Source organism: Bison bison, unplaced genomic scaffold (assembly GCF_000754665.1).
Source record: "Bison bison bison isolate TAMUID 2011002044 unplaced genomic scaffold, Bison_UMD1.0 scf7180017864349, whole genome shotgun sequence".
In the NCBI taxonomy this organism is placed as follows: Eukaryota; Metazoa; Chordata; class Mammalia; order Artiodactyla; family Bovidae; genus Bison; species Bison bison.
In genome coordinates this window covers 5,289,478-5,301,108 of record NW_011494921.1, presented here as the reverse complement: position 1 = coordinate 5,301,108, position 11,631 = coordinate 5,289,478, and the positions used below count along the sequence as shown (strand labels likewise).

Here is an 11,631-nt window from a genome sequence, read left to right as displayed (position 1 = left end):
CTTTCTGCCTCTATGGATTTGACTATTCTGTGTACCTCACAGAAGTGGAATCATACAGTAGTTGTCCTTTTGTGTCTGACTTATTTCATTCAGCATAATTCTTCAAGGTTCATTCATGTTGTGGCGTGTGTCAGAATTTCCTCCTGTTTCAAGACTGAACAGTATTCCATCATATGGATGATCACTGTGTATTTATCCATCCATCCTTCCATGACCATTTGGGTTCCTCCAGGGCCATCTTAAAGTCAGCCCTCATTATTCTTAGTCATGTCTTATTTTCCTGTAAGTGCTTATCACAGACCCTAATATCAGTGCATCTCATATCTCTTTGGTTCAATACTGACTCCTACCAACCCTCCTCCAGCAACCCTGTGAGCACCGCAGGGGAAGGTCCCTGTTTTGTTCACCCTGGCATCAGCCACCAGCACCTGCCACGTGGTCTGGAATGTAGTCAGCGTTTAATAAGTAAATGTGGACTTTTTAAAATGAAAGAAAAATGATAAGGCCGCTCAAAAGCCACCAGTTTGTAGAGTCAGCCACAAATTCCATGTACTTTGTAGTTAGCTATGAAAGAACAAATTAATGCACACACACACATATACACACACATACACCTTCACAGAGAAATATTTAGCTCTCTGGGCACAAACAATTCCTTTTCGAACAATGTTAATCGATCTATTTGTGACTAACACACATTTCCATTCCCTGTGACCCTTTCAAGAATGCGTCACATGCAAAAGTAACTTGTGTACTCAGCAATTAAGGACTTAAACACGGCTAAATGCTACAACGTGGATGATTACGCTAAACAAAACACCACAGAAACATCGTGCTAAGTGAAATAAGGCAGCTCACAAAAGAACATATGTTGTGTGCTTCCATTTAGAGAAAAGGTTCAGATTGGCAAATACACAGGTTCAGAAAGCAGAGGTTGCCAGGAGCTAACGGGAGCAAGATTACGAGTGACAGCTAAAGGGGACCAGACTCCTTTTTTGAGGTTATAAAAAGCTTCCAGAATAGACTGCGATGGGACTTCCCTGGTGGTCTAGTGGCTAACATTCTGTGCTCCCAGCGCAGGGGGCCCAGGTTTGATCCCTGGTCAAGGAACTAGAGCCCAACACCATGACGAAGAGTCTGCAAGCTGCGATGAAGATCAAAGATCCTGAATGCCACACCTAAGACCAGTGGGGCCAAAAAAGTATTCAGATATTAAAAAAAAAGACCGTAGTGATGGTGGTGCAACTCTGTAAATAGACTAAAACCATAGAACTGTACACTGTGAAAGGGTGGATTGTACAGTGCAGGAATTATATCTCAATAAAACTGTTTGAAAAAAGATAACCCATGTGTGTGGAGACAGGGGTGGCCAGCCTGTGTTTGTGGGCGAGAAGAAGCTTCCCCACTAGACAATTCGTGGTAAGGTTGGGAGCGGTGGGAGCAGGGATCAGGGCCTTACCAGCAATTTCACCTGTTTCCTCTTGCAGGAGAGGTCTCCATACCCTACGTCCCCCGTGGAATACAGACCATCTTCCTTCCCAGGTGGAGCTTGGGTAAAAACTCTGCTCAATCCCTGGATCAGGAAGATCCCCTGGAGGAGGGCATGGCAACCCACTCCAGTATTCTTGCCTGGAAAATCCCGTGGACAGAGGAGCCTGGTGGGCTACAGTCCACAGGGTCACAGAGTCAGACATAACTGAGCACCTAACACGGTCACTTTCCTTCCAGTACAAGCAAAAGCCTCTGCTTCATGGAAATCATCTTTTCCAGCACCTCCCCTCTCCCCAGCAAAGAAAGGCATGCTCTGACGATAAAGTTCTCTGCTGAAGTTCTGTGAATGAAAATCTTATACAAATGTGTCTTCTGAAGAGCCTTTTTATAACCTATTATGAGTGATCTGAACACAGCCCGTTGAATTTACCACATTTTGAAAATTCAGATTTCCATCTGCAACCCAGAGTCTGCCAAGAAAGTTATCTTTGGCTCCTCTTTCTCTTACATCCCAAGTTCAATCCATCTGGAAATCCTGTTGGCTCTACCTTGAAAAAATATCCACAGCCTTCTTTCTCTCAGACGTCTCACCTTGGTCCCAGACTCCAATATAGTTCACCTGGTTCCGCTTCCTAACTAACCTCCCAGTCTAAGAGCCTTCCCCTGGCGTGGTCTCCACACAGCAACCGGAGGGACTAAAACAGAAGTCAGAGGCTAGATCACGACCCTCAGGGGGCAACGTCCTCCACGGACACCCTCATCCAGCTTGCACAAAGTCAGAGCCAAAGTCCTCACACTCATAGGAAGCCCTGCACCAGGGGCGCCATACCCCCTTGCTCTGTCTTCCTGGCCCTGCCCCTCCGCACTCCAGGTTTGAGGAACAGCCAATGACCTGTTTGCCTTCACCACACCAGCCAAGCACCAAGTCATCTGTGCCCGGGACACTCTCCCCACCCCTGCTCTGCCAAGATCTTCCTAATTCACTCTCTCCCTGCTGAGTCTTCACCCAGATGCCACCCTGTCCACTGTCCAACTGCATCCTGCTCCCTTGCCTTCCCCCCTACCCCCCACCCAGATTCTTTTTCCCTTCTCAGCTTCCTCTTTTTCCTCCCCTGTAGCACTGATCTTCACACACACCATGTAATTTACCTGTGTGCTGTGCTTAGTCGCTCAGTAGTGTCCGACTCTTTGCAACCCCTTGGACTGTAGCCCGCCAGGCTCTTCTGTCCATGGGATTCTTCAGGCAAGAATATTGGAATGGGTTGCCATTTCCTCCTCCAGGGGATCTTCCCAACCCAGGGATGGAACCCAGGTCTCCTGCATTGCAGGCAGATTCTTTACCATCTGAGCCACCAGGGAAGCCTGTAATTTACCTATTCACTATCTTTATTATCCACTGTCCTCATCTCGATAGAATGTGAGCTCCTTAAGGGCAGGCTCTTCACCTCCTTGATTAATTGACCGACGCTGAGTGCCTGGCACGAAGGATGTGGTTTGTAAGTAGCTGTTGGCCAGCTGTCTTAGACTTTGTAAGGCTAAGGAGGAGTGTCCATGCTGCGGAATGACTGAGGAGACAGGAAATTCCCTAAGAGAAGCCATTCAAGAAGCTTGCTCAGTCATGTCTGCCTCTGGCAAGCCCATGGACTGTAGCCCGCCAGGCTCCTCTGTCCATGGGATTTCTCAGGCAAGGATACTGGAGTGGGTTGTCATTTCCTTTCCCAAGGGATCTTTCCAACCCAGGGATCCAAACCCTTGTCTCCTGCATTGGCAGGCGGGTTCTTTACCACTGAGCCACCTGCTAGAACTCAAGAAATGAGACCAGTAGTGACTAAGAGCACAGGGCCTGAGCAAACTTTCTTCAGCTTTTTTTTTTTTTCAAGTGTTGCTCTGAATGATCTCAAGGATCCAGGTCACACTGGATGCTACTTATGTGACCTTTGAGAATTTTCACCATATTTCTCTATGCAAGAGGGGAAGGCTAAGACTGATTTTAAAAAAATATTCTAAATCTCAATCGAGTTGAACTAGATAAAGTAGCAAAGCTCCGACAGATTAATATCCTTTCTGTGGTTGGGACTGGCACAGGATAGGAAGATGGAATGATATCCAGGGATAGTGACATTGGAGTCAGTGGGAAATGTGTGTATGTTTTACTTAAAAAAAAAAAGTCTTGCTTTTAAAATATGCAAATCCTTATCTAGGCTAATTTTCAAGACACCCTATGAGCAAAAGGTCACGTAAGAGTCTATTGTTCCAATTAAGATGTTTTTAGCCTAATAGATATCTAATCATGATCAAAAGGGTTCTGGTTTTGATCCTGCTCCATGAATAAGCACATTAGTACACAGACGCAACATCTGACAATTCTGCCACCCTGTGACTGATCTCTTGCCTTGAAACCTATTTTGAAAACCATGGGTTCTACCCTAAGGTAGAAAACAATCTGATTTTTAAGTATCCCATTTTCAAACATTACATATAAGTTTTTCTCTCATTCTCACGCTCCCTCTATCCACCAAAAAAAAAAAATTTTTTTTTTCTTTAATTCAAGTCAATTCTGGAGGAAAGTTACGGATTTTCACCTCTACTAGGAAATAGCCTCCCTGGAGGGCAGCTGTGGCCTGCAGAAATCTTCAGATGGTGGAGCCAGGCCTTCTGAGCTTTTAAGCCCACCCTGGTATAGAGCACGGTGTCACCCACACCGCAGGTCAGCGGGTGATGAATGACCTGTTTTTGGTACCAGAACAACACTGGGAGGGGAGGAGGTGTGCCAGCTGTGTGAGAGCAGCCTCAGGGGCAAAGGAGAAACCTGGCTGCTGCCACGTGTCTTCCATGCCACCAGCCTCCGTGCAGTGTCCCACATCCTCATCTCCAAGATGCTTTGGAGGAAAATGTGATTCTAAATTCTCCATGTCCCTGGTCATCTTAGCCAGGTTCTATGTTCTATGAATGACAAATCTCACAAAACTGAATCACATCGCAGCAGCTCCCAGGAAGAAACAGATGTTCACATGCCCATGTTCACAACAGCCAAAGGCCCTTCATCAGACAACTGGATAAACCAAATGTGGTATACACACACCAGGGAATATCATTCAGCCTTGAAAAGGAAGCGAAAGGCAATTCTGACTCATGCTGCAACGTGGACGAACCTTTAGGACATTGTGCTGAGTGGAATCAGCGTCATAAAAGGACTCGTGCTGTGTGATGTAGCTGAGGGACCTTAGAACAGCCAACTTCATGGAGACCACGCAGGCCAGAGGTTATTAGGGGATACAGTGAGGGCGAAACGGGGAGTGACTGTTTAATAGGTAGAGTTTCCAAATGGGATGGTAGAAAACTTCTGGATATGGACAGTGGTGAGAGCCACAAGATATTGTGAATATGCTTAATGCCACTGAATTCACACTTTAAAATGGCTGAAATGACAAATTTTATAAATATTTTACAGTGATTGAAACAAAACTCCCATGAAATGAACTACTGCTCTAGGATGACATCATGAGGAACCTCCTCTCCTCCCAGTGTTGTTCTGGTACCAAAAACAGAGGGTAGATTTTCACTTCATTCTCACCGTCTCAGCAGCTGATGACCCCACACACACTTAATTTCACTGTTTTATCAAGAGTTCTGAAGGCTTATAGAGCATCTGCTAGTGCCTGGCTTAGGGGCCCACACGTATGATTTCCACCATGGTGGCTGGGCTGATCTGTTCCAGGGTGAAATACACACACCCCGACCCACCCCCCCACATGAGTGCGTGTTTCAACCACCCACGTTCAACGGTTATCTGTTTCCTTAGAGAGAATATTAAATGTTTCTTCTGGATCCACAGATCATATACCAATCTCAGAGAGTGGTCTCAGTAGTTCACTGCATCACAAGAAGATAGGGTAAAGGTTTGTACATGAATCACAGCACACCATGGGCTTCCCTGGTGGCTCAGATGGTAAAGAGTCTGCCTGCAATGCAGGAGACCAGGGTTCGATCCCTGGGTCAGGAAGATCCCCTGGGGGAGGGCATGGCAACCCACTCCAGTATACTGGCCTGGAGAATTCCACGGACAGAGGAGCCTGGTGGGCTACAGTCCATGGGGTCACAAAGAGTTGAACACAACTGAGCGACTGACAGTTTCATATCACACCATAAAATAAGTAACGCACCCACCACAGGAGCCTCCCCAAACGGCAGGAACGGGCGGTCAGGGGCTGTGAGCCAATCATGCTCAGCGCCCGAGTCGTTCCGATGAGGATATTCCAACTGGGCCCCATCTGAGTAAAGGTTAGAAAACTGGTTTCCAATGCTTCCTTGCTCTAAATCAAACAAACTTCAACGCTGGTGAACAAAAGCTACTCAGCAGAGAGACAAAGCCATAAATGACAGTCCTGTAAATAAGGGCCATAGCTGCTAGCCAAAGGTCAGGCTACACACATACTCGATGAGAAGCACCAGGCTTCTCAGTCACACTAGGGAAGAAGGGTGGCCCTGGAGCAAGGGTGACCTCTGACACCCGGGGCCCCCAAACCCAGGAGTCCTCTCCCCAGACTGACAGCCAGCTTCCTACTGCTGATCCGCCAGAGCCTCCAGGCCCAGCTCTCCCTTATAAAGTATAAGACTTGAAGACTGATAATGAACACAGAGCTTCAGAGCTGGGAGAGGCCCAGGCCACCCTCCATGGTCTAAGGCAACCACCTCCCCATGTACAGAGGGGCAAAGTCCAGAGCAGGAAGAGAGAAAACATCCACTCTACTGTCTTACTGCTGCTGCTGCTGTTAAGTCACTTCAGTCGTGTCCGACTCTGTGCGACCCTAGAGACGGCAGCCCACCAGGCTCCACTGTCCCTGGGATTCTCCAAGCAAGAACACTGGAGTGGGTTGCCTTTTCTTTCTCCAATGCATGAAAGTGAAAGTGAAGTCGCTCAGTCGTGTCTGACTCTTAGCGACCCCATGGACTGCAGCCTACCAGGCTCCTCCATCCATGGGGTTTTCCAGGCAAGAGTACTGGAGTGGGTTGCCATTGCCTTACCAAAGAGGAAAAGACAAAAACAGATGTCAGGCCCTCCAGGAACTTCGCAGGCTTCCACATCACCAGTCCAGTGCTGGGAGAGTATGCTCAAGCCATTTTTTAAATGAATGGATGGGATGGACGGGTAGGTGGTGGATAGATAGGTAAATGGGATTGTACCAGTGGTCTCTGTCATTAGTGATGCTCACCAGGGGCCACAACTCAGAAACCAACAGAAAGCACTGATCCTTTAAAAAGAACCCAAGTTTGGAACAGAGAAGAGTTTTCGTTTTTTGTTTAAGCAAGAATACAGGGCTTTCTCCATAATTCAGCACTTAGGACTTGACCTTCCAATGCAGGGGGTGCAGGTTCGATCCCCAGATAGGAAACTAAAGTCTCACATGTCATGGGGTGTGACCAAAAAATTTAAATAAAGAATAAGAGTACAGAGGTGAGGGAGATGAAAGCAGTCAGGAAGTGGGGGCGAAGGAGACGAGCTGTGTCCCAAGGGCCGCCCCTCAACTCTGCAGGAGGAGGGCGCACCCAGGTGGGGGCGGCCATCCCTCGAGGCTGTGACTGGGAACGCATACCCCTAGGTCACCGTGCCCCCTGGTCCTTAGACACCTGGACTCTGGAACCCAAGCCCTGGGTCTAGAAGTTCAGAACCGCACCCCGGCTCTAGAGGACTTTTTCTTGCCACTGCCTGGTGCAAATACACACCTATGTTTGCCTAGTGAATACTAACATACGGAGTGATGCCCATTTCCTGATCTGTCTAGGAGAAAGGCAAAGGTGGCCTGAGCCATGAGTATTTACTGATCTGACTGGTATCAACAGCACACCAGGCTTCCCTGGTGGCTCAGACAGTAAAGAATTCACCTGCAATGCGGGAGACCTGGGGTTGGTCCCTGAGTTGGGAAGATCCCTGGAAGAGGGCATGGCAACCCACTCCAGTATTCTTGGCTGGAGAATCCCATGGATAGAGGAGCCTGGTGGGGCTACAGGCCGTGGGGTCGCAAAGAGTCGGACATGACTGAGTGACTAGGCAGCCATCAACAGCACAACGGTAGTAACACTGACTACGCTTGACTGAGGTCTGTGCTAAGCCCTTTTAAATCCCCTCAGTTGGCACTCATCACGTGACACCCTGAGGTAGTACTATTCCGCTTCCATCTTACAGATGAGTACACTGAAGCTAGAGCAATCAAGGTAACAACTGGCCGTGGGTTATACAACTCGGGAGCCGTGAGGCCAGGACCCCAAGCCAGACCACAGTACCCCAGCACACGTGCACCAGCCCCTAACTGCTGCCTCTGGGCTCAATGTCCACGGGACCATCTAACAAACATAGTTCCCACTGTGCGTGGTTTTGGTGACAATTTAAAGTGCAATTATCCATGGGGTTGCAAAAGAGTCAGATACGACTAAACAAATTTTTAACAATTAAGAAAAGTATTAACGTGTTCCTTAACGATCAGATGAGAAAAAAAAAATCCTTCGTTTTCTAATAAAGATGAGATACAAGACTGTTTTATATATATATATACTATTAATTATGTGTGTGTGTGTGTGCTTTCTAGACTCTTCTTCCATAATGCCAGCTCTTCAGCAATATGGGACCTCTGAAGGTCTCATACTGGATATGATTTTTAGCTGGGCACAAGGATGGGGATTTGGGAGGACCTATCTTCTTTTCATGTTATAAAAACTCTTCTGGTAGCAAATTAATTTTCACTGTTGCTGTTCAGTCACTAAGTGGTGTCCGACTCTTTTGTGACCCCGTGGACTGTAGCCTGCCAGGCTCCTCTGTCCACAGGATTTCCCGGGCAAGAACTGATGTTCAGTCGCTCAGCTGTGTTCGAGTCTTTGCGACCCCATGGGCTGCAGCACGCCAGGCTGGAGTGGGAAATCTTCTCCAGGGGATTTTCCTGACCCAGGGATCGAACCTTGGCAGGTAGATTCTTTACTGCTGAGCCACCAGGGGCTTAAAACTCCTCTGGTAGCAAATTAATTTTTACTTATCTTAGTAGGTAACAAAACAACACCTACAGGCATGAATACAATTAATCTAATTGAACAATGCCAACAAACAGGCCTGAAAACTCACAAGACACCTAAAGATACCACCTATACACACACAAAAAAACTTTCCAGGAGACTAACCTAGAGGGAGGTCTAGAAGTAAACTCTAAAATTAACTGCCTGAGAAACTTTAAAGGCACCTCTTTAGAGACACAAAACATGAACAGACCCCATAACACTTGTTCTGGTATCTAAAAAGCAAGTTCCTCTGCATTCATAAGCGAACAGGCTTTTTTTTTTTTTAACACAATGATTGAAACTAAAGAGCAAAGGTAACTAGGAGATTACAATCTCAGGTGAGCTGTAAGAATCACCTGGAGTCCATGAGTCTACTGAACACCAACACTGGATTCAAGCTTCAGTAAGGCAATAAAATACAAAAAACACACTAAATACCTGGGCATCATACTATTTTTTTTAAAAATCCATTTAATAAAGAAAACTAAGAAAAGAACAAACACCTACTATGTATAAGCAAGGTTTACTTGTTTTCTTATTTAATCTTCCGCAACCCAGGGAGGTTGAAAAACATTTTTTTCAGAAAATTCAGGAATTCATCTAAAGTGACACAATTTCAAAAATAAAGATAAGAATAAACTGTAAAGATTAAATACAATTTAAAGTAAAAGAATTGAAATCTGTGGGAATCTAAATCCATATGTTTTCCACAACTCCTTGCTCCAGGAAAAAGGGGAAGACGAGGGAGGTAAGAAGGGAGAAAAGGAAGGAGGCAATGAGGGAGAAGCCAGGGATGGGAAGAAACATTCCACAGCTGGATGTGGTCGGAGCTGTTAGTGCCAAGACCGGAGAGACACCCGGCAAATCAGAACCAGTCCTGAACTTGCGTTATGCCTGCAGACTACTTACACCTGCAACTTTTTACCAAACTGTCTTAAAGCCTCAATTATTACAAAAATAAAAAGACCCCTCAGAGCTCTATCCCTAACGACTATCACTAACAAGAGCATTATTGTTTAGTGGCTCATGTCCTGTCTGACTCTCTTATGACCCCATGAACTGCAGCCCATCACGCTCCTCTATCCGTGGGATTTCCCAGGCAAGAATACTGGAATGGGTTGCCATTTCCCTTTCCAGGGGATCTTCCCACCCACCAGGAATCAAATCTCCCTCATTGTAGGGGGATTCTTCACCACTGAACCACAGTAAGTGCACACTGATATGCATTTTCCTTAAAAAAAAAAAAAAACAAACAGAAGGAAAACTCGAAAGTGGCCAAGGCTGCTTTCACACATGGTGTTCCTGTTCACTAGTACTAAGCTGTCTGAGTCTTGTTTGGCGCCCTATAACAGACCAAAGAATCCCTAAAAATTATCCAAGTGATCACTAGAAAATGGCAAGTGAACAAAGGTTAAGATTTCTTTCTTAAAATTAGAACAAGGAAGCCTCCACTAACTAATGAATATTATCAAGAGGATTTAGAGGAGTAATTGCAGGCAGGCAGAAGTAATAAGCATCAGCTAATAACCATTCATCAACTTTTGCACAGTACATGCATTTATAACAGGTTTTAATAAAGCCTTCAACAATAGGCCCGGAATTAATGAATGGTATTTTAAGGTCTAACATAAAAGTACTCCCCAGACATGAAAATTAGAACTTCTCCTTCCTACTTTGCGCTGTTTTCTCTCTTTATCTGCCTCGTGTTTACCATCACTGGAGACTCGATCACACACCCTTTTAAGCTCGTTTCTAAACGCGGTTAACCCTCCTCTAACCTGCGGCGCGCCAGGTGGTCTTTCAGTGCGTCGCCTGCGTTGTCTCATTTCATTCTCGAGGAATGGAAGCAAGAGACTTGCAGGCACTGCGACCAGGAAGACGGGGGAAATCTTTTATTAGGCCCACAGGGCGGGCAGTTTCCGGGAGGGGAAACTGGCGGCGTCCGGAGCTACCCAAGAAGGACTTGGAGAGCGGCGGGCCGAGGGATCCGGGTGGGGTTGAGCCGGGCTCGCTCAGCGGAAATGGAGCTCAGGTTCCCCTTCTCCGAACTTGTCAACCCGCCTCCTGCGTTCGGCATCCCCCGGGCACCTCGTGCTCCCCCACAGCTGTCACCGATCAGCGTCCCAAGCCTCCTCACCCCACTCCGGCGGGGCCCAGGCGCGCACACTCCCTCGGAGAAGCTGAGGGGACAATGACAACTCTTCCCCAACGTGGGGAGGGGTGGGCAAGAGGGGCGGGTAAAACTCTCGCCCTTCTCTGCAACAGCCCTTCCCCGCAAGTGGCACTCCGCAGTCAGACAGCGAGGTGACAGCGCCGGGCACCAAGCTGGAGAGGGAAGGAGCTGGGCTGTTGGAGGTGCCATGGGAGCTGGTGGATAAGCCCCTACAGTCCCCGGCAGAAAACAGGATCCCTCCTCCCCATCACTTCCCAAACAGCATTAAGGCTCTCGGAAGCCTTAATGGAGGGCGCCGGTCCCGCAGTAGGCGCGGTGGCGGCGAGCTCACTCCCCATCCTTCCTCGAAGGCGCGGCCGGTATGTTCAGCCCTGGAGGTCTTTGCCGGATGCGTGGGCATCGGCTCCCAACGGGGCCCCCAGCAGAACCCTGTCAACGGGGGCTACCCGAGGGGAAGCCAGCGGCGCCCCTCAAGGAGCCACAAGCCCAGCCAGGTTGGATCTTCGGCGCTTAAGCCGGGACCTGAGCGCAGCAAACGAGCGCAGAACCCGAACGCCTGGCGCACCCGGTGAAGAGCCCAGGGCCGCCCCCGCGGTGCAGCCTATCCCGCCAGCTGTGTCTTCCCATCCCCGAGGCCGCGAAGGCTCCCGGCACCTCCACCCAGATCCCACCCGTGTGGGCTCCGGAGCCCGCGGGCGCAGACAGCTGCTGCCCCCGCCTCCCGGTTCCCCGGGACTCGTCGCCCCGCGGGACGGCAGGGGACCTGTGGGGCACATCGAGGGTCCGGCCGCCGCGCCCCTCCTCACCTGGCGCTCGCTGGGCCCCGGCTGGGGCATCCGCCGGGTGTGCGCCTCCCCGCGCGCTCGGTGCGCACCTGCCCGCCGCCGCCCGCCGGCCCCAGCGCTGGCCGCCGCGCTAGCGCT

General features: G+C 48.7%; 1 protein-coding gene across 2 annotated transcripts in view; it reads right to left on the bottom strand.

The window, feature by feature from the left end:
* Window positions 1–11,617, bottom strand: part of ATP8B1 (ATPase, aminophospholipid transporter, class I, type 8B, member 1) — a 109,315-nt gene extending 97,698 nt beyond the window's left edge. Inside the window, exon 1 of one of the 2 annotated variants that reach the window (XM_010854762.1) lies at window positions 11,515–11,617. The gene's annotated coding sequence lies outside the window, so the exon portion shown is untranslated. Of the gene's footprint in view, window positions 1–10,313; window positions 10,796–11,514 lie in introns of those variants that run through there. The other variant, XM_010854763.1, reaches the window with a different exon arrangement.
* Window positions 11,618–11,631: the final 14 nt, after the last annotated feature.